The sequence below is a fragment of the Mauremys reevesii genome, linkage group 5, assembly GCF_016161935.1.
Source record: "Mauremys reevesii isolate NIE-2019 linkage group 5, ASM1616193v1, whole genome shotgun sequence".
Taxonomy (NCBI): domain Eukaryota; kingdom Metazoa; phylum Chordata; order Testudines; family Geoemydidae; genus Mauremys; species Mauremys reevesii.
Window position 1 is genome coordinate 61,232,990 of NC_052627.1, and position 24,023 is coordinate 61,257,012.

The 24,023-nt window shown below is 41.4% G+C and overlaps 1 protein-coding gene and 1 long non-coding RNA gene across 3 annotated transcripts in view; one reads left to right on the forward strand and one right to left on the reverse strand.

Annotated features, from left to right (window-relative positions):
* The window catches only part of GUCY1A1 (guanylate cyclase 1 soluble subunit alpha 1), a 139,374-nt gene that overhangs the window by 18,333 nt on the left and 97,018 nt on the right, over nt 1-24,023 (forward strand). The window lies entirely within an intron of this gene.
* LOC120405518 lies at nt 964-23,417 on the reverse strand. 2 transcript variants are annotated; one of them, XR_005598636.1, is made up of 5 exons: nt 23,098-23,417; nt 22,694-22,803; nt 20,876-20,988; nt 20,063-20,197; nt 964-1,736 (listed from the first exon to the last, which is right to left on the reverse strand). It is a non-coding gene; the product is annotated as an uncharacterized LOC120405518 (long non-coding RNA). The 2 variants fall into 2 exon arrangements; XR_005598635.1 differs by lacking the exons at nt 20,876-20,988; nt 22,694-22,803.

Below are 24,023 nucleotides of genomic sequence, written 5' to 3' on the forward strand. Positions count from 1 at the left end.
AGGTACTTGGCATTCTTCATCTTCAGTCATTCATAGTCTTCATCATTGTTTATTGGAAGCAGCAGCTGAAGAGTATTCATTTAATGACTACTTTCTTCATTTTTAATTTCAGATGGTTATTTAGAAACAGTTAATTCCAAGGTCTTATTTGCAAACTATTGGAAAGATACTGAAGTGGGAATAGGGACTTCAGTTCGCAGTGTGTAGGGACTAGCCTGGATCCTGAAGTGAACAGCAATGTTCACACAAAGCCCCATTGGCCTTAGCTATATTATGAAGCTATAGAAATAACATATGGGTAAGTTTTATGGCCAAGGATACTTTAGTTTAGAGCAGGGGACTTGACTTGATCTAACCCAGGGAGGTCCCTTCTGGCCCAAGGTAGTTACATGCTAAGAAAAAGGTAATCAAATATCATGCTTTATGTTCAGGAAGGGTAGTAAGATAAAAGTAAATCAAATATCAGTATCAAAGCAATATTTTACCCTATACACAGCATTGTTTGGAATGTGCCTTCATCTAAAAGTTTAGAAACTTGGTTAAGAAACAGAAAACAAAGGAAGGGAGTATACTGATTGTCAACTTAGATGGAGATTATGAGAGGGAACTCTGTGGATCTGTAGTAGTACTGATATTATTTAGCAACAGAAGAGGCCTGTGGCACCTTAAAGACTAACAAATGTATTGGAGCATAAGCTGACAAAGTGGGTATTCACCCACAAAACCTTATGCTGCAATACATTTGTTAGTCTATAAGGTGCCACAGGACTCTGTTGCTTTTTACAGATCCAGACTAACACAGCTACTCCTCTGCTACTTGATGTTATTTTGGATATTGATTAATGAAAGGTTGAATACTGAAGTGGCAAAATTTGCAGCCAATACAAAATGTAGATTAGTTAAGTCTAAAGCGGATTGTGAACAATATTTTTGAATATATTTTATTAATGTTGTTCACCCAATTCTAACTGTTAAGGAAAATTAGAGGACCCTGAAAAACTAGGTGAATCGATAACTCTGATACTTAAAAATTGTATGTAGACAATGGCAATATCATGCACACACTAATATTACTGTGTTCCAAATTAACTAAAGGAAGGATTTCCATTTAGTTCAATATACCTTAAGCTCTATGCATGATTGTTGACAATACAGTGAAAGATCTCTGTTCACCATGCATCTTTGATCCAAAAAAATCCAAACTAGATGTTACATCTTGGCTGTAAAGCATGTCTATGCCGCACTGGGGAGCAAGCCTCCCAGCCTAGGTAGCTGAGTAAACTTTACAGCTCGGGCTCTGAAGCCTGGGGGTGGCTGGAGAGGGGAAGAGAAAGAGAATAGTCTTGAGTCCCTGAGCCCAAGGCTCAATGTCAAAACAACATCTACATAGCTATTTATTAGTGCAAGCCTCACTAACGTGACTGTGGATCTGGCCAGGGAGGCTTGTTTCCAGATGTAGTTGACATACCCAAAGAGCTTAAGTGTAAGGCTGGTGAAACCAGGTAAATACAAAACCCGGGGAAAAGCACAAAGTGACCCTTCTGATTAGTGTAGTGTAATAAGCAGTAGTCACAGCATCTGTATGTTTGCAGTTCTGGCCCAGTATTTTTCATTGCAATTTGTTTTCAAAAAGACATTGCAGAACTATACTATTTGTAAAGAAATAGTTAGCATAAATTAAACAAGATATCTGAAGACAAGTATTTCTTGATATGTTCTGCTCTCTTCATCAGCACCTGGAACGACACATGAAATAGTGGAAGAAAGGTATTGTCAGCCTGATTCTGATCTGAATTTAGTGGTGCTGGATTTGCTTCTCATTCAGCATTACTGTAATTCTTGACTTCAGAGCTACTCCTGATACAGAAAACAGTGAGAGGATAATCAGGCTAAAGGAATCACATCACTATCAAATGTGCAAATCTGAACCCTTTGTGTATTATTCTGCAATCACTGTTTATATTATTAGTGACCGAGTATAATGTCAGGATGACCAGACCAATCAGTTGTGCAAGAAACGTAGCCATCACTCACTATAGAAAAACCTAACCAAGAGTTTAAATATTAGCTACTGCAAGGTCTCTATGAAACTGAGTTTTGTATCAGACAATGTAGTCATGCTACAGTATACAGAAAATAAAGGGCTTATATGACAACCTTAATGACTACAGTAGCCAGATGACTTTTTTTTTGTTTTTTTAAAAGTATACATTCTAGCTAGATTTTCATCTCTATATTTGTACTTCTAACTAAATATTCTCAGCCTGATTATGATCTTGCTTACACCTCAACCCTCCCCCCACAGTGAAACTCCATTGGGCCAGATTCTAACATTGTACTGATTTTGTACTAATGAAACTTCATGAATTTCAGTGGAGTTATTCCAGTTTATGCAGACATGAGTGAGATCAGAATCCATTCCTTTATACCAAGCCCATCTAGAGTGGATTATTTTATTTTTATACTAGAGTTCAGAATGTTACTGTTTAACACAGCTCCACTGTATTAAAGTCTTCTTGATGATATCCATCCACAATTATTGATAGAACTTTTCCTGACAATGAACACAGAGCCTAAAATTGTATTCTAATGACTGCTGGAAAGTCATGAAACAGGACATAATGGATCAAATTCTGCTCTCAGTTATACTGCTGTAAACTTGGGTTGAAGTCAATGGAGTTACTCTGGATTTACACCAGTATAAGTGACAGTAATGGAGAACATTAAGAGCTGTCATGGTCAAGGTGGATTTGAGGACAAGCTCTTACTCTTTAGAAAATGCTTCATGAGGCCAGTACAAAGTATAGCCTCTGATGACTCAAATCCTACCCTTTGCCTTCTGAAAAGAGAGCAGGTGTGAAAAGCATGTCTGGTGCCTTATAACCAGATTACTCTGGGGAGATGCTTGTTAGCCATGGTACACAGAAGTCCATCTAAGAGAATGGACTCTAATATCAAAGCCAAAGTGGTCAGGCCTGGCCAGCCATTTTGTAAGAGTTGTGCCAATCACCCAAGTTCTATGGGTCTTTGTCTTCATGGAGTATATCAGTATAGTGTTAGGTTGTCCCTCAGAAGTGATGCACAACCCCTTTGCATGACTCTGTGGAAAATGGGAAAAGGCTACTGCATTTTGGGTGCATACAGCTAGAGAAGCAAGCCCAAGAACTATGTTTGGCTGTCCTGAATGCAGGAACAATGACTGAGAAAAAACAACCCACAAGTAGCCAAGACATAGAAACACAGAAATGTAGGACTGGAAGGGACTTGAATACATTATGTAGTCCTGTCCCTACACTCAAGGGAAAACTAAGTAATAACTAGGCCATTCCTGACAGGTGTTTGTCTAATCTGTTCTTAGAAATCTCTAATGATAGATATTCCATAACTTCCTGTAGCAAGGTCGATGACTCACCAGCACAGTGCCTCCTGCTGGTCATCCTGGGAATTAGCTCTCCAGCTCCAGAGCGCCCTCTGCTGGCCGGTGGCTAACCTGTTGCTGGCCTCCGTGTCCCCCCTGGACCCCAGTGCCCCTTTTGTCAGGGTTCTGCCCACTGCAGTACCCCCCCCAGTCTTTGGGTCTTCTGTCCCAGGGGAACCCACAACCCCCATCTCACCTTGCCTCAGTGGCTACTGTCAGTCATCATCAAGCCCCTGCTCACTGGGGCAGATTGCAGTCTATAAACCACTCATCACCAGCAAGGGGGGGGTTGGACCTGCTGCCCTTGCCTAACTCTGGTTTGTACCTCTGCAACCCTAGTACCTGTTTTGGGCCTTTAGCCAGGCTGGAGCTCCTCTGCTCCTTTGCTTTTCCCCAGCCCTGCTCTACCTCAGGCATCCTGCTCAGCTCTCAGGCAGCCAAGTCCTTCTCACTCCATTGCTAGAGAGAGACTGCCTGAGCACCTGGCCCACAGCCTTTTATAGGGCCAGCTGTGGCCTGATTGGGGTGTGGCCCCAGCTGTGGCTGCTTCCCCAATCAGCCTAGCCTTCTGGCTCCCTGGGGCAGCCCTTTCCCAGGGCTGTTTTAACCCCTTCAGGACTGGAGCGGGTGACCACCCTGCTACACCTCCCTAGGCAATTTCTTAGAGTGCTTAACTATCCTGGGAGCACGTTTTTCCTAGTGTCCACCTAAACCTCCCTTGCTGCAATGTAAGCCCATTGCTTCTAGTCCGATCCTCAGAAGTTAATGAGTACAATTTTTCACCCTCCTCCTTATATCAACCTTTTAAGTACCTGAAAACTTATGTACCCCCAATCTTCTCTTCTCCAGACTAAACAAATCTAATTTTTTTTCCCAATCTTTCCTCATAGGTCATGTTTTCTAATCCTTTAAATAATTTTTGTTGCTCTTCTCTGTACTCTCTCCAGTTTGTCCACATCTTTCCTGAAGTGTGGTGCCCTGAACTGGACACAATAGTTCAGCGGAGGCTCTCTACTCACCCCCCTCTCCCCACTGGCTTACTGTGTCCCGCCTCACTCCCCAGCTCCCATGAGGGAGGGGAGGAGAGGAGGGATGTGGTGAGCAGTGTGGACTCTGGAGGTAAGAGAGAAGCATAGTAGGAAGGCATTCAGCAATGAGCACAGTAAAGTGTGTGAAGTTGCCGACATGAACCATTTGCTGCAGGGCCCTGGACTGGAACCCAGAGTAGGGGGTGGGTTTGGGATCCCCTACTAACAACTGCAGAATGGTACTGTTTAGGGCAGTGAACTAGTCAAGTGCTGGGGTCAGGGTGGTGAGTGTGAGGACTGCCTGATGCTGCTTGAGCAGAAAGATTGAAGTTCTCCCCACCCCCAGAGGAAGAATCACAATGTGACCGTGTTGGAGGGCTGAGTGATGAAGCAGCTGTACTATGACGACGTGAGTAGGAGGAGAGCAGCACATGGGAAGAGGGGAAAAAGGGGACTCTGAACCAGGTTGAGCTAATCCCCAGAATTAAGTGCCACTCAGCAGTGAGTTGAGTGCCCAGCGAAAGGGGTGAAAGATGAGTTGTGGAACAAAGGATAGAGTGGTGGAGGCTCATGGAAAGGGAAGTTAGAACCTCATCCATAAATCTCAGATTATGGAGATTGAAAAGCATTTTATGTAAGGGAAGGGAGTTGTCCTGTGATAAGAATGCCAGGTAAACTAAAGAACAGAGTGTAAGATCATAGTGAGGCCATCCATTATATGGGTCAGAAGGCTGGCTAATGAGGAGAGAAGAACTACTTCACACTGCTGAAGTGAGAATGCTCAAGAAGGTGCTCAGGAAGAGCAGAGCTGATAGGCTATGCCAGGTGGTCCCCAACCTTTTCGTCTGGCAGGCGCCAGATGAAGGACCGTGGTGGCGGTCAAGCATCCGCTGAAATGCCGCCGAATTTCGGCAGCGATGCCTCTCGATGACGTCGCTTGTTGGTGGCAAGCGGCATTATCGAGAGGCATCGCCGCCAAAATGCTGCCGAATTTCTGTGGCATTTTGGTGGATGCTCGACCGCCGGCCAAGATGCAGGAACCGTGTTGGGGACCCCTGGTCTATGCAATGAAACTATACAAGTCATGATACAGATAGCCCTCCCCCCATCATGGAAAAACAGAGGATGTATCAACTGAGATGGCTGGGACATGTGAGAATTGAGATGTTTGATATAGAAAGTACAAGAGCTAGCAGTCATGGGACAAAGATGATAAAGACCTAGAAGAAAGTGGTTTGAGATGCTGAAGGAGGACAAGAAGCTTGAAATATGCACTTAAGAACAAGGAGCTGCCAACATTTATTTATGGGACAAGGGGGAAGAAGTGGATAACATTAAAAGCAAACATGCCAGTAACCGGGGCAAAAAAAATTATATATATATAAAAATGTGTGCCTGGTTTTTTTGTTCACATTTAGTTTTGCCGGCTGGAGCGTTTCCTTTTCCACACATGTTAATTATGCTGGTTAAGAAGAAAAGAAATTTGGTCCAAATGTTGTTCTTCATATTGATAGTGATTAAGTCAAAAGGGGGTTATTTGAGGTGTGTATAAATTCTAAAATCTAAAGATTTCTAAAATATTTTAGAGTGTCACGATGCAATTATGTTGTAGGAAGGTCTACACAAATGTATCAAACACTGGCAATTTAAAGAGTCTACAAGTCTGCTTGTGTAAGTGTTACTGTCAAGCATCCAGTTGTCTGCCAGTGTTTGGCACAGTTGTTATAAACAGCAACAATTAGATTGGTTTGAATACAGAATGGAATGTTTTGAATAAAAATAATTGACATTCATTAGTTAAATTGGCCGATTTAATCAGCTCAGGAAAAAAGCCTCAATAGCTAGGATTATTGAAAGAATTGTTTCATATTGGTTTAAGTCATCTGCTGGTATAAACTGAGACAGCCTCACACTTGGCTAAGTGATTTAATCAAAAGCAGAGATCTATCAATACAGCCCTTATCAAATTGCCAGAGATAATTTAAAGACTTGGAAAAGCAACTCCCATCTTTTCATGTACTGTATATTTATACCTGCCTACTGAATTTTTCACTCCATGCATCTGATGAAGTGGGGTATAGCACACAAAAGCTTATGCCCAAATAAATGTGTTAGTCTCTAAGGTGCCACAAGGACTCCTTGTTGTTTTTGCTGAACAGACTAACATGGCTACCCCTCTTAAAGACTTGGGAATCGCAAAGCAATCAATTTTGGCCAGAGAGGAGACTGCAGGCTGAGACCCCCAAAGTTGCATCACTTGCCTTTTGGAAGCCTACTCTGGCTACACCAGTATAACATGTTCTGTACTATGTTGATGGCACCTTGGTATATGCAGTAGAAATTCTTTACAGCCACAAGCCTGTGAGTAACCTCTTGAATTAAATGATTTTTCAAGTGATATACTACACATTTAAGTTCCAGCAGAAACTGGGATGCTAGTTAATCATTTTGACATACCCAGGATACACTCTAGGCCAGTGAGTACTGTGTCACCCTTACCCTCGAAGCTGGGGTGCCCTTTACACTGCTTTCCTGTGGCCTTCACTTCTGGACTGCTCACAAGCAGTGTTTAGCATGTAAGTCACTCTCAGCTATGTCTGTATGTACTTGTGGCCTGCCAGTGACATTCAGGCTTTCACCAGCCAGAGTTATACTGCAGTGTGCTCCTGACACACTCCCAGGCCCACATTTCCCCCCAGAAATATAAATCTTTTTCTACCCAGCCCTTTCCTAGACAATACAAGCTCCTATAAGTCTCATTTTATTAATAAAAATGATATGCACCAAATTCAAAACAAAGTCCGCTCCCCTCCCCCCCTGCTCTCTGGCCATACTTCTATGCCAGGATCCCTTCTGTTTAATGGCCCCTTCCTTTGTCCATCAATTTACTGCACCAGAAGGAACAAAGTGAGAGCAAAGAGGACAGAGTCCCTTGGGGTGTTTGTCCCTCATTTTTATGGTAACAATCCCCTTCTTAGAAAACAGTCTCCTGAATCTCAGCTGGAAAAGAAGTCTATGCAGAAGGGAACCCCATGCCTTCCTTTGCTAAAATGTAGATTTTTTTGCCCACACCTGCTTCCTGCCAAAGAATGGCCATTCAGCAAGAAATGGCCTATTGACCTTATTTACACCTGGCTGAAGCATCAGCTTGTCTTTTATCTGAGGAACTGGTTCAGCCACTCTCCAGACTTTGAAAGTGTTTTCAGATAGGTCTACACTTACACAGCTGCACCAATGCAGTGTTTTAGCACTTTAGTGAAGACGCTACTATGCCAATGGGAGAGCGCTTCTATTGGTGGTGTTAATCCATCTCCTCGAAAGAGAGTAGCTATGTCAAAGGGAGAAGTTCCCCCCTCAGCATAGTGCTGTCTACACAGGGGGTTAGGTTCGTATAACTACCTTGCTCAGGAATGTCGATTTTTCACACTCCTGAGCAACAGTTATACTGATAGAGATCTGTAGTGTAGACCTGGCCCCAGCAACACTATATAGTGGAATCTTATAACTTTACACACAATGTTGCCACACACCTTACCAGGACAATGACCAGTAAATTATGAGTTTTTAAATACCTCACAAGGTATACTTTGTACAAAGATTATTACAATAGTGTGCAAAGGGATATATAGGGGTACAGACAGTTACAGTCACTACAACTGAGATTATGGCCTTGAAAACATACAAAACCATTATAGGAAATGGGTTAAAAGTTTTGGAGTTTTGTTTATTCAATAAAGATCAGAGTCAAAATGTACAAAGATGTATTGTCTAAAAGATAGGTTAGTACAGCTCAGTTCATAGGATAATGACTAATTGGAAATTGTACCTTTGACTGGGCCCAAAGCAGTCCCAGATGTTTAGCTTCTCTATTGCTGTAGGCAAGACAAATCATTTGAAGTTTTGGAACACCATGTGTAATTTTTCTCCTTACATCTACCTGGCTTCACAAAAAAAGTTCTAGTTTCTGATTCTTACAAACTGCTCTCTGTCTGAGGTACTTATATGGCCTCCCATTACTGTAGTATCTGACTGCTTCACAAGCTTTAGTGTCTTTATGCTGAAAACTGCTTCTAAAATATCTAAGGAAGAAATTCAATGCCCATCTCCAGGTAAAAAGTAAATTGACTTCCTGTGGGACACACTATTTAGGGAATAATAATAAGGGAAAACCACCTCCCTTAAAACTCACAGACTGGGATGTTACTCTGGCTCCTGGGCTTGAACAAGATTTGTGACAACTGTGTACCTGCTCAATGGAGGTTTATGGCTAATAGAGCCTCCATTACTGACTCACGGGCCCACCCACTCGTTCTAACTCATCCTCTCCATGTTTCACACCCCTTTTTTTTTTTAAATGCAAGAGAGAAATAATCAAAGCACCAATCCGTTGTGAACCTTATAAGGAACATTTTTGTTCTTGCTTCTAATTGCTGTAGAGTGGTATAACAGATTCAAATACAGGATCGTTACAAAAAACAAGTGCAAAAGACTTGTCTGAATGAATAAATCCAGTACAAAAAGTGTGTTTTCAGCGTTTTTTCAACAATTGTTGACATTATGTACTTTGGTTATGCTGGAAGGGGGAGTTGGCAGGTATGGAGAGTTGTGCTGGAACAAAGCACCTTTGATTAAGTAACCTTCTGTTAGGGGTCATTAATGTTCATTAAATGTTTTGGGAACCTCAGATGAAATGAATAAAACTGAAAACTTCATTATAATAATTTTACAGTACTTAGACTTTTTCCCATAAGAGCTCTCCACGGATCTTCAATTACTCCTTTCTAACACATTTTTTTTTAAAGCTGCTTTGAAGTTCTGTCTTACAAAAGAGTGAAACCAAAACAGCCAGGTTCTATCTTTTTAGCTCCAACCTATACCTATAGCTTCATATTCTTGCTAAGTCACAGTGGGAAATGTCATGGAACATATGCACCTCATTTTGGTAAGTGAACACACAGTTGCAAGCACTTGACAGACCACTATATATACACTCACATATGAAATTCTCCATATTTTTCTTCACCATTAACGTCTGCATGAAGCTTTGTCAACTGAACAGAAAGGATAATATTGGGCTTATTTCAAAATCAAGAGCCTCAGAGCTGCTATTGTATAATTAGTATGCAGTATAATTTTCAGCATTACCTCACTAATCACTTTATTTTCCTAAATCAAGAGGATCAGAATATTAGCTCTGGATTTTGACAAGCACTTTGAGTTGGTGGGTCCTAGTCTGTGGGGAACTTTCTCCTGATGAAGAGCTTGGTTTTGGGGGGTATTTTCTGGCCTTCAATACAGAAAAAACCATCTGACTGCACTTCTCCAATTGTCACCTACACTGGAACCCAAATTGGATATCATTAAACAATTGCAACCCATACTTGACAGGGACCACATCCTGAAAAAAAATAAATCTTTCCCTCTTCTGGCCTTCCAACAATCCAAAACCTCACCAGCCTCATTAGAGGCAAGCTCCCCATAAACCAGGACACACCAACTCAAAGCAGCACCAGACCGTGCCATACTGGATGCACAACCTGCAAACATATCATTAATACCCACCCCAACACATCTTTCAAGATCCCTGGGTCCTACACATGCCTATCACAACAGGTGGTGCACCTCATCCATTGCACTAAATGCCGCAACTATGTGGGTGAAACCAGAAAAAAAAATCACTATGCTCTCAAACTCATAGAAAAATAAGACAAAAAATAAAAAAAATAAGACCAAAAAACCCCATCAAACACACCATAGCACTTGTGAACACTTTTCAAAGTGATCACTCCATATCTGACCCCCTCAGTCCTTGTCCTCCAAGGAAACCTGCATAACACTTTCAAAATATGAGCCCAGGAGCTTAAATTCATAACTTTGGTAGACACTAGAAATAATGGTCTTAAGGCACTGGATTTATGGCTTATTTCAACAATCTATAACTCACTAACCCCTCTTTTTTTCCCCTATGACTGCGGCAGTGTTGACTGATCACCTTGAATGATCTCTTACTCAGAGCTACTTATGCTAAACAATCTGTTCCATCTTGTAGTTAGGTGTGACACTCCAAATACTTTTCCCAGACCAGAAGAAGAGCTCTGTGTAGCTTGAAAGTTTATATCTTTCACAAACAAAAGTTGGTCCAATAAAAGAAATTCCCTCACCCCCTTTGTCTAATATTCTGGGACCAACATGACTACAACACTGCAAAGCCAGAAAATTAAAGACCATTTGTGATTAACACTGTATTACTGATCCATCACATTTTCCAATTACCAGCACTAAGAGGTATCCTCATCAGAAGTGAGTCATTCCAATAAACTAAACACAAGTTCCCACAATATTAGTGGGTTTAGAACGGGGGGAAAAGATAAGGCAAAGAAATATCCCATCCTCCACTATATCCCCAATGAAAAACAATCACCCGAGCAGCAAAATCATACCAAAATGACTATCTAGGTTGCTCAGACCAAGCTCACCATTAACTTAAAAATAAATAAATAAATCAGACCTAGTTTAGAGTTGTCTTGAGTTTGGCTTGCCTGTAAATCAGACTTTCATCATGGTCTTGAAGGACTTACAACAATGAATAACAGAACTCCGAAATGTTTGCTTATTTATTGATGTGTCAACTAAGTGATATTTGGAAGGAGGATATTGACAGCTTGGAATGAAAAATAAAAATCAAATCAAGATCTGAAGACTGTGTACATACAACGAACAACTCCAATTACCTCAACCATAATGGGAGGCTAAGGATCATTAGGATTACAGTTTGAAAATGTGCAGACACACAAAGAAGATGTTAGCATTTTAAAGGAAACTGATATTTGTTGAATGATATATTGATCAGAAGACAGGAAAATTTCCTCAAATTCTCTGATAAGTAGGGTCACTCATGATCATGTCAAATGTGTTTACATGAACATAAATTAAGCTTTGAAGTTCTCGCTGATAAAATGTTGCTTATCCCCCATGACAGCCTGAAAATGGGTTCTGGCTTTCATCCTGCATCTAAAGTATATGTTTATAAGGAAGAAAACAGAAGGGAGCTACTTTTGTAGAGTACTCTGAATTTCCTCTGAGTGCCTGATCGGGGGCTTGACTTCAGAGAAATTTCCCTGATTTTACTAACAACGTAATGATAAACCAGTGCAATTTTGCACTTGGACTATTGCTTTTGCACTTTACACAAGAAAGACAATGAAGAAGCCACATGGGCACAGCTGGATCCCAAATTTAGTAAAGATATATAGAAATAAAGGCCAACCTGCATAAATACTGCTTCTGCTCTGAGTGATTTCTGACATCTTCTAAAAGAAAAATCAGTGAGAGCTACTTGAGGGCTCTAACTAATTAAAGTGTTATACCCTAAATTCCCTCTAAGCTGCGCAGCTCCCTATTAAGCCCCGTGCAGGGGCTCAGGACTGCGGCAGGGAGAGATGCCTCTCCACCAGCATGGACCTGCTGCGGGGGGGGGGAGAGGCGCCACTCTCCACTGGCCCCAGCACAGACCAGATTTACCATGGCCAGGGGAGAGGTGCCTCTCCTGCCCAGCCCAGGTGTTGCTGCAGGGAGAGAGAGCTGGGGACAAGTCCTCTCTCCCCACCATAGCTCCTGAGCAGCCTGTACCCCAAACCCCTCATCCCTGGCCCCACGCCCGAGTCTGCACCCCCAGCCAGAGCCCCCACCCCCACTCTCAATCCTCTGCCCCAGCCCTAAGCCCCCCCACCACTCCAAACCCCTCGGCCCCACTCCCACCACATTAATTTTGTTATGTGCACCAATATGGAGGTGATGTGTCAGTGCACCAATATGGAGGTGCTGTGTGGTGCACATAAAATTCATTCTGCACATGCATGGGAAAAAATAGAGGGAACACCGCCCCTATTTCTATATATTACAGGTTTAAACTACCCTACATTGGTTTAGCTGCCCCTGTTAAATTAGAATTTAATTGAAGCATCAAGTTAAGCGGCTGATGTTGTAATGGATTTGGTAGACAGCAACAGTACATTACTCTCACCAAATGAAAGAGGACCCTTTTTATAATGTTCAAGGAACTATCGAAGTACAGCTTTGTTTTCAGCTTCTGGATTCAAAATATATCTTGCAGCCAGTTTTCCCTCTGGAAAACTGTCCTGATAACAGATTCTTGCAAGCAGGGTTGTGACTTGAATGTCAAAGAAGATTACGGAGAAAGCTAAGAACTTGGATAGGGATTGAGTAAATGGGCAGAAAGTGCCAAAAATAAAATTCAGTTTGGGAGTATTACCTGCATCTCTTCTTTCACAGCTTCTCTCATAATCAATTTTTCCAGCCTAATGGTCTTCATTTGGTCTGACTCACATTTTGTTCTATATCAAGGCATGCAGGGTCAAATTTTTAAAGGTACTTAGACATGTAAAGATAGGCACCTAGTGGGATTTTTAGAAGGACTTCTGTGCCTAGCTCTTATTGAAATCAGTGAGAGTTAGGCAGCTCGTACAATTTCCAAAAAGCACCTAAATGCCTACCTTCATCTTTAGACCCCTAAATGCCTTTAAAAGTCTGGTCTTTAGATACCACAACAATCTGGATGGGGGAGAAATAAGAACATATATGTAGGAAAATGAAGTGTGCAGCATAGGATTAAATAAATCTCTCAATCTATATCTCAAAGTGTTAGAGACCAACTTGCAGAAGAGATCTCAAATGAAGTGATGACCTTCTGCTCTACTGGAGTAACAGATATGGGCTTGCCTTTTGCTAGTGCGCATCTTAGGATAAATCCTCATGTCAGCTCTCCATTATTGACCTTAAGTGTACTTTAGCGCTGCTGCTGCTCTTTGCACAGAGAGTACTAGCACCACTAAGGAACTAACATTTACCAAGACTAACCACATTTTTCCTATTGAGTATTTCTGACAAAATACTCTGTAGGCAAATGTGATCTAGGGGATTGAACCTGGGGCCAAGAGTCAGCAGTTTTGAGTTCTCTTCCTCGTGGATGTATCTTAAAAAGGGTGTCATAAGGAGGAGGGAGAAAACTTGTTCACCTTAGCCTCTAAGGATAGAGCAAGAAGCTATGGGCTTAAACTGCAGCAAGGGAGGTTTAGGTTGGACATTAGGAAAAGTTCCTAACTGTCAGGGTGGTTAAAGACTGGAATAAATTGCCTAGGGAGGTTGTGGAATCTCCATCTCTGGTGATATTTAAGAGTAGGTTTGTCAAGGTTCTTCCCCCACTCTGAACTTTAGGGTACAGATGTGGGGACCTGCATGGACACTTCTAAGCTTAATTACAAGCTTAGATCCGGTAACACTGCCACCAGCCAGAATTCCAGTGTCTGGCACACTTCCTGCCCCCCCAAAACTTTCCCCTCCCTGGATAGCCTTGAGGATCACCAAGTCCCCGGTGATACTGATCCAACCCCTTGGATCTTAACACAAGGAGAAATTAACCATTCTCCCCCTCCTTTCCCCCACCAACTCCTGGTGAGTCCAGACCCAATTCCCTGGGATCTTAAAACAAGGAAGAAAAAAAAAATCAATCAGGTTCTTAAAAAGAAAAAACTTTTAATTAAAAAAAAAGAAAGGTAAAAATCATCTCTGTAAAATCAGGATGGAAAATACTTTACAGGGTACTTAGATTTATATAGCCCAGAGAAAACCCCTCTAGCCTTAGGTTCAAAGTTACAGCAAACAGAGGTAAAATCCTCTCAGCAAAAAGGAACATTTACAGGTTTAGAAAACAAACATAAGACTAACATGCCTTGCCTGTGCTACTTACAAGTTTGAAACATGAGAGACTGATTCAGAGAGATTTGGAGAGCCTGGATTGACCTCTGGTCCCTCTTTGTCCCAAGAGCGAACAACCCCCAAAACAAAGTGCACAAACAAAAGACTTCCCTCCACCAAGATTTGAAAGTATCTTGTCCCCTTATTGGTCCTCTGGTCAGGTGTCAGCCAGGTTTACTGAGCTTCTTAACCCTTTACAGGTAAAAGAGACATTAACCCTTAACTATCTGTTTATGACAAGGTTAGATAAATGTCTATCAGGGATGGTCTAGACAGTATTTGGTCCTGCCATGAGGGCAGGGAACTGGACTCGATGACCTCTCGAGGTCCCTTCCAGTCCTAGAATCTATGAATTTTCCTGGCCAAGTCATTTAACCTTATTGTACCTCCATTACCCAGTCTGTACTTTGCAGTACATTTCATTGGTAGAGTTTGGTGTATAAATGGTGAGTCTCTTTATTCTCGGTCAGTCCTACAAGGATGACACTGAAGCAAAGTTGGTTTTCTTCACCACTCTCCTGCCACTAATGAAAGGCACTAGAAGAGTTACAAGTAAACCATATGAAAGTGTATTATGTATGGACACAACATCCACTGTAAGGAAGTTAGTAGAGTGACACAGTAATATTTATTGGACTGGCTTCTGATGGTGAGTGAGACATTACTAGTTCTTGCATAAATTAGGACACCCAATTTTCAGGTGCATTTGGTTTTCTGCAGAATCAGAAATGTTAACTTTTTTTTTTTAAATAAAAAGCTGTTCCATCCTTTGCCATGAGAGATGTAACGTGAACTAGTGTCCTATTAACCCAGCTTTACAGAAAGTTTGCAGATATAGTGCAGCAATAATAAAAGGGCCTGACTTCACTGGGCATGTGTGTGGACATCAGTGGGATTATTTATGCAGTTGAGTATTAAACTCAGGCAAGGGTGGCAGTGTTGGGCTTAATACGTGAATTCCATCAGCCACTATGGAGTTGTCCTCAGGGACTACACCTGTACTACAAAAGATGGGCTTGCTTTTTTAAGAATGGTGTTAGCCTGCTGCAGGATTTCAGTGTCGGGAAAAAACACAAACACACATCCCACACTTTATCCTATTTTAGAAAACCATATTCAATTAGTTTAGCCAGATGTTTTAAATACATTTAAAGGACCAGTTCATATATATATATATATATATATATTTATTTTTAAGACCACCAATGTAACTTCAAAGCCCAACTGCAACAGTTTTCTGTAAACACCATCACTGGGTAACAGCAAATGCAGAAACATTCCAGTATAGATAAAATTCTAACCCCACTGGGAGGAGTTTCACCCCACAATAGATCTTGTTTGTGTAAGCTTTTGCCTCCTAACCAAACTCATGCATTTAAAAAGAGTGATCTACACAGCCATGTGGAAGCGAGGGACTACTCAATCCCACTACTGTTTGGGATTTTAGATGCAAAGGGACACATTAAGCAGGTGTAATCCCCAGTTTGCATCAGGGCTAATTTTCAAGGTTCTGAAAATGCATTTTATGGGTATACATTGGTATTGCAAAATATATATTCTCAGCAGGTTATTTTCTTGACTTTTTAAAAACTTGCATTTTCATCCCAGGGTGTATGGCAAATGGATGTTCTAATGATTTATTGCTTTCCGCATCATTTCAACCTCTTTACAGATTTTTAAATGTGACTGCCTTCAGGATGTTACTGTATAAAAATCTCTCTTCACAGAAGTCTTAACACTCACTTAAGTTTGTCTAGTATAAAATATTTAATTTATGCTTCACTGGTAATATTAAGTAATCAGCGTTCATATTGTGTCACAATTCTGCCTTGCATTGTAAATCATACCTAATGAAAGCAACATTCAGTCCTCAAATTCAGATTTGCAGTTGGTTGATAAAGTTCAGTGCAGCATTTGACAGCACTTCATTTAAAAAGTGCTCCATATTCATGTGAGAAGAAGCCTCCTAGCACCACCTTAATGAAACATGAAGTTATGACTACAGTCAAGAGCTGCTGTTCTGTTTCTAGCCCCACTTGTGCAGCCAATTCCATGTTCAAGAAGGCATTCCTGCTCATCAAGTATTTGACCAAGCGTTACAGAATTTATTAATCTGTCTAATCAGATGAGGCTCACCCAGATGTTTTTTTCATTATTAAAAGCAAAGCCATAGCAGATGGAACATTAACACTTGCATCTCTGTGGAACTGGACCACTATGCAATATTGAAAATCTTAGGGTGTACCTACTGTGTCTCATTCTCTATTCCTTGCACTAGTTTTATACCAGCTGAATTCCATGGAGTTGCACTGAATTCCATCAGCTACAGCTGACTGAAAAATAGGAAAACAATGTCATGAAAGACATTAAAGTGCTCTCCTTTTACACAGTTCAAAATGGAGCCATTTTCAGATTCTTGGCAATAGTATTAATGAAACTTTATCAAGATTTTTCACTTACGCAAAAAAAAACCCCAAACCAATCATATTCTTTCTGAAAACTAGATTTTTGGTAAGCAAAATTCCTATGCTGGCTTGGAAGAATATTGAATTTTGTACCCACCTACACTCTGTGTGTCATTTAATTAAGTGACTCGTGATGAAAAAGTGTCATTTTCAGAAAAGCCATTTTCAATGAAAAACAGTGATGTATAAAGTGGTTATAAGAGGGGGAAAATTTGGTCTACTTACTTACAGCAAAGAAAGTGAAACCCATGATATTCATATCAGCAATATGGTTGTTTACATGGCTAAGGAGGTGTTTCATAGAGATATATACTGCATTACAAAGTAAAGATTATATTGACATGTCTGGCCTACTACTTGCAATGACCACTTTGTTAACTATCTATTTTGGTACCTTTTGTCCACAGTATCAAAAATTACTCTGTGTAGTGCACATAAATGATTACACAGTTAACATGTATCTATCTTGTGTTCTTATTCCTGGTGTCTGTTACATCCTCACTTGTCTGTTAAACCCATCATTTAGATTAAGCTTTTTGGATTAATTTTTTTTTCTGTGAAGCAACTAGCACACACATTGATGCCATAAATAAAAATTAAGAGCATGACATTTGTGACACTTCTAGCATGGGAACTAGGTCTTAGACAGTCTCCATCCTGCTTTCATGCAGTTTAACATCCAACCAAGAATTAAAACTTTCACGTAGATGCATATCTGCCTTGCCGGGGTGCACTGAAGAAAACAGGGAGCCTCTACTCCACAATGTAGAAGCCCTGAAGAATTAGCACACCTATGAGGGCTAGTCTGTGAACAAGTTACTGTGTGGAACTTCATGGATTTAAAGGGAGTGACCATTTATTTTGAGGGCTAGCATAGGGCAAGGCCTGGGTTTTTTTGTTGCTCAGGGAGATCACATACTACTACTGAAGCAGCAGTAAAAAAATAAAAAATTAAAAATAAAAAGCACTATCCAGGATGCTTCCCCAAGACATGTTTGAGCCATAAGAATGGCCATGCTGGGTCAGACCAATGGTCCATCTGGCCCAGAATCCTACCTGACAGAGGCCACTGCCAGCTACTTCAGAGCTAATGAACAGAACTGGGTAATCTACGTGATTGATTCCCTGTCATCCAATCTCAGCTTTTGGGAGTTGGGGTTTAGGGCCACCTAAAGCATGGGGTTGCATCCCTGACCATCTTCGGTAATAACTATTCCTGGACCTAGAATCCATTAACTTAAAACAAAACAAACAAAAAAACCCAGTGTTATACTTTTGGCCATCACATCATCTTCTGGCAACAAGTCCCACAGGTTGACTCTGCATTGTATGAAATACTTCCTGGTGTTGGTTTCAAACCTGTTGCCTATTAATTTCATTGAGTGACCCCTGGTTCTTGCATTACATGAAAGGGTAAACAAAATCGTTCCCCACTCACTTTTTCCACACCATTCATGAATTTATCCCTGTGGTCATCTCTTCTAAAATGATGAAGTTCTCCCATATCCTGAGCCTTTTTGTTGCTCTTCTCTGGACTTTTTTCAATTTATCAACATCTTTCTTGAAATGTGGCTCCTAGAACTGGACACAATACTCCAGTTGAGGCCTAATTAGCATGGAGTAGAGCAGAAGAATTATTTCATGTCTTGCTTACAAACACTTCTGCCAATCCCAGAATGTTTGCTTCCTCCCCCAACAGTTTTGCACTGTAGACTCATATTTAGCTTATGATCCACTATTGACCCCCAGATCCCTTTCTGCAGTGCTCCTTCCTAGGCAGTCATTTCCCATTTGGTATGTGTGCGACTGATTGTTCCTTCCTAAGTGGAGTACTTTGCATTGGTCCTTACTGAATGTCATCCTATTTACTTCAGACCATTTCTCCAGATCAGATCATTTTGAATTTTAATCATATCCTCCAAAGCACTTTCAACCCTCCCAGCTTGAAATCATCCACAAACTCTGTAAGTGTACTCTCTATGCCATTATCTAAATCATTGATGAAGATATTGAACAGAAATAGACCCAGAACCCATCCCTATGGAACCCCACTTGATATGCCATTCCAGCTTGACTGTGAACCACTGCTAACTATTCTCTGGGGAAAGTTTTCCAAGCAGTTAAGCCTCCACCTTATAGTAGCTCCATCTAAGTAGTACTTGAGATGGGGCAACAAGAAAAGCAGTCTATATTCAACATGTGGGGGTGCCGTAGACTTATATATGGCACAGGTGACATGCGGTGTCAAGAAGGGCTCTGTCCTTCTCCCCCCACACATGTTTGTCCGCTCTCCCTGGCAGTTGGGTGGGGAGTAGGATGGAGCAGCTTCTGTCTGAGAAAGTCTGACTGGGAGGCAGGGCCCAGACTGTATTCAGAATGGAGACATTCTTTGTTATCAGATTGATGAAAGAGAAATTAAGTCTCAAACAGATATTAAGCCTGATGAACTTGGTAACAATTCTAAATACGATCAGCCATAGATTCAGGTAGAAGTGTGAATAAAAAAAATACACTTTTAGTTGGGGGGGGGTGAACAATTATGTTCTTTTAAGCACAGAATCAAATTATGCTGTTTCCTATTATTTACTGATAATTAGTCATTGACTGCAATTGCATTGGTCTAAATTTCAAAGGTAATATAAATAGAGCCATTAGTTAAATGCCAGATGCTTGTGGTGTCTCTGGAAAGACAGGAGTCAAAGAGTCAAATTTAAGAATTGTGGTAAACTTGCAGAGAAAACAGGGCCATGTTTTTCTGGAATCTCTCTAGGACTGCTGAAGATTGGTGTTTTTCTCTTTTTTTCTTGTCACCCAGCTTCTTCTGATTTGTGGGGCAATATAATGCCAGTGCTTTCTTTGCCGGTCACAGGCTGTTGCCAGGGAAGACACCACCCCCCCGCCCAAAAATAAATAAAAAAAAAAGTCGCCCACCACTCTGCTTTAACTCCTGTTATACAGCCTATGAGGAAATGTGGTCAGTATTTTTCATTGCCAGTTCATACTCCACTGTACAGCATTATTCATGTTTTAATATGCATGCTCTGATTTAGGTCTATGTAGTATCTGGTATTTTTACCTGGGAAATGATAATGTCAAAAATTTGTTAAAAAAAACCCCACCATCTTGAATGGTGTCTAGTAGTTGTTGGGCAGCCATGTTGGCTGCCCTTTTCTTTGGAACTTTGGTGCCCTTTTGTTTGAGTTTGGCACTCTTTTGTGGAAAGGTGGGAAAAGGACTGGTCAGGTAGTCACTAGTCTGCCTAGAGAATATATAAGCCCCCCCTACAGGTTCTAGGGTGCTGTCCTACCTAGCAGCAGCCCATGTTCTCAGATCAAGAACTGCTGGAAGATCTCAGAGATACCACCACAGCTACTTACCTGAGAAGTAATCCCGATCCTGATTGATCAGTCATAGGTCCGAGTCCATCCTGTGCTGCCTGTCATTCCCAAGCACATTGGTAGGTCCGAATCCAACATCTTGAGGCTGAGGCAGACAATCAGACGAACTTTGATCTGTAAAGTATAAATACCTTTGTCTGTCTTTTGTAGAGGGAGAGGGTTCTGGACTTCATGCTCATGCAAGCCACAGAGATATTTTGTCCATATATTTCCCTTATGTTAAATAAAGCATCTTTTTAGTTTATCTTCTCTTGTCCCTTATCCTTATTTGCACAGAGCTCAATTAGATCTCAATGCAGGGACAGCCGTACCTGTGACTTCTTAGCAGGGGTCCATAACATTCTTCATCTCTCCCCTCACATTGATACATTGTAACAATTTGGTGCCCAGAGCAGGACCCCTGATTTTGGCTGCAGTGTTAATTATAATTTACTCAGTTAAGGCTTTACCCTTTTCCTATTTACCCTCTTCATATGCATCTTAATCACAATGCAGAGGATGGGCACATTAGCTCCTTTGGGATGCTGCCTGGTTTCCTGGCTAGATATGTTCTGGAGAGTCAAGGGTTATACATTAGCTATGCCTTTCACAGGACTGGAGAGTACAAACTCATGTCAAAGACTTCAGTTTGAGTATCTCCCTTAACTGCCTCATGCTGAATAAATAACTAGTACAGAGAATATTGTACACGTTTTAACAAGTTTGAGTTTGGTACTGTGAAAACAAACAAACAACGTTGCCCATTATATACATTTTCCTTTATATGAAGCATGATAAAGGAAAGAGACTCACCAAGATGTGCACATACTGCAAGGGCCTGCTCCTAGTATTTAAAGGAATCTCAAGACAGCCTGGACTGTTTTGGGAGAATCAGAGAAGCTGGACATGCCGTGATCCATCTGAGGCTATGAGAATTACAGCACAACTAAAATCACTAATTCAAGTCAGATAAGGCAGTACATATCTTTGACATCCGATTATCCATGAGAACTACTGAACAAAATGAATTTGGAAGCTTCAATTCAATGTTGTTTGTATTTATTTTTAGAGCAATTATTGCTGTTGGCAGTTCTGACATAGAAAAGGAATGACTCAGAATGAATCAATATGTCCACAAGCTAAAGCAAACTGTTTACAAATAGAATAGGAGACAGCCAGTTACAGCTGTGTAACGATCTCTCTGGTACAGACAAATCAGCACCAAAATATTGTGACTTACGTCCCACCAACAACAGCTACTTCTGCTTTTTATTTGTGACAACTAGGTCATATACTTATCTAATATTACTTTTCCAGTAAAAACTTTTCACAGAGATGTATTTATTTCCATAAAGTTTCCATCAAGAAGTTTTTTGAAGCCAAGAGCCCTCTGGTCACGGCTGACCAGACAGAGGCGTAAATAAAAACTCAGGTTTTCAAACAGTATACAGCCATTTTAACAAGTTTCAGTTTTAAGGGGGGAAAAAAGCCTTTGAATTTTTTTATTCCAATGCAGAATAAAGGCACTTCAAAAATTGTCATGAAACAGACTTGTCAATCATGTTGTTGTCCTTAGAGAAGTCCAAAGGATGACAACACATTGTCACTCTGTCAGAGCATTCATCGAGTGCTAGGCAAATCCCAGAAACACTTCATTGATTAAAATAGTCTTTAGTTGCATTACCCACCACCATTTTAAAATGGATACAATCTTCTGGGAATTTTAACTATTAGACTCATTGGAAATATTCACATGCTTAGCTTTAGGCATATGCTTAAATTTAAATGCTTCGCTAATTCAGAGTGAGTGCCTTTGGCCCTTAGGGCCTCACTCAAGGCCCCTTTACATCAACGGGAGTCTGTTCTGAATGGTTGAAGAGGCTTTTAATAGTGCTATTCAAAAAAAGTGTTAAAACAGGTGCCATTTAAATGGACTCAGTAAATGCTATGACAAAGGGTAGGTCCATACTTACCGCGCGGGTCGACGCGGTGAGTTCGACTTCTCGGAGTTCGAACTATCGCGTCTAATCAAGACGCGATAGTTCAAACTCCCCACGTGCTCCGGTCGACTCTGGAACTCCACCACCGCGAACGGCGGTGGCGGAGTCGACCTTGGAGCCGCGGAGTTCGACCCCGCCGCGTCTGGACGGGTAAGTCAGTCGAACTAAGGTAGTTCGACTTCAGCTACGCTATTCGCGTAGCTGAAGTCGTGTACCTTAGTTCGACCCTCCCCCCCCGCCGCAGTGTAGACCAGACCAAAGTGAAGTGAACCAGCCACCATAAGGAAGAGTAACGGTAAGGCTTGGTCTACACTACAGAGTTGCTCCTGCCTATATATGTTGCTCACTGCCTAATAACTCCAGCTCCTCAGGAGGCATAGCGGTTAGGTTGATGTAGCTAGGGCTATGCAGCGTTAGTATAGACACTGTGTTGACTATTCCATCTGGGGGCCCTGGACGGCTGGAGGGGGCCCACACTAACAGTTAAATCACTGGTGAGGACACACACCACTAACAGAAGGTGCTTGTGTGGACATGCCAAATCAGTTTAAAGTTACATTGATGTACAGTCACTGCAGTAATTAGCCGATTTAATTTTGTAGTACAGATTTGCCTTAAGAAAGCATGCTACCTCAGAGTATCACCTCCTGGCAACTTCAGCAAGCAAGACTCAGCATCACAGCCCTCTAGCTCTGTTTCCCCACAACAATCTCCAGCCAAACCACTTAAAAGCATTGCTCCCTGGGGGCGGAAGGGAGGGGAAGAAGGGGAAAGAGAGAAAAGAGTTCCTTAGATGAAGTCCAACAAAAGCATACAAAAAAAATGAAACATCAGCCCAGCCAGGCTCAGCATTCAGTTGCCTTCTTTACAGGAAGGTCCCAGGAAAAGCAGCCTGTCTCAACATCCATCAATCCAGTCCAGTCCAGGCTCACCATCCTACAAAGGGCTCTACCCAGCCAGAGTCCTTAGACAGCTCCTGGCCCTCAACAAGGCTTCTTACCACCCTTCCCACCAGAAATAAATCTGTTTGCTCACCTGCAGGGCTGTCCTCCTTTTAAGCATTGGGGCCAAGATGTAGATGGCTGGAGCAGGAATCAGAGTTGGAAGTCAAGCCCAGGGTCAGAGCCAGAATCAGAGTCTAGGAGCAAGGATCAAAACAAGGCAGGGAAGCAGAGTCTAATATAACAACCAGGTAGACCCCCAGATAGTCAGACAACTTCCTATGCCACTTTTTGGGTTTAAATAGGAAGCCCTGACCAATTAGAATTCATGTTCCTCTAATCAGGCCCAGGGAAATCCTCACTGATGTAAAATCAGATCTTTTGGTCTCGCCTGTTCAGGTCATTCATAGCAAGTTGTGGGTTGGAACCCTCCAGACCCAGATTCAAGAACAGTAGAGGTAATAACATTAAGTCCCCCAGCCTGCACAATTATAATAGCAGCAAGAAGGTGACTGCTTCAGGACTTCCAGGCCCTTAAAGGGGCAGACTGCCCTGTATGATGAATCAATGAAATGTTTGATTGAGATAAAAGGTGTGTTGGAGAATGTGTTAGTTAATGTGCTAGTTAAGCTGTTCTAAAATTCTAATATAGATTACATGTGTTTTTACCTCATGCAAGCTGGTCAAGTTTAAGCCTAAATTCTCTCTTTTGCTTCATTCTTCACCAGTTGCATGTGGTAAAAGAATATCTGCCTTGTCTATGCTAGATTTTTAGATTGTTTGTTAGAACACATTAGCAAACAATTTCTAACAACACATCTTTTATCTTAGATAAGACAAACATTGTTTCAAGCAAGATTGGGATAAAGGGGAAAAGTCTTAACAGCTCATTCAATCCTAGGGCTATATATACCTTTTAAAGCACAAGAAAGCAAAATATTATGGAAAAATTAAAGATAAGCCGGTGTCAATTGAATGGCACATACACAAAATTTAGAGTGTAGAATAATAACATGATAC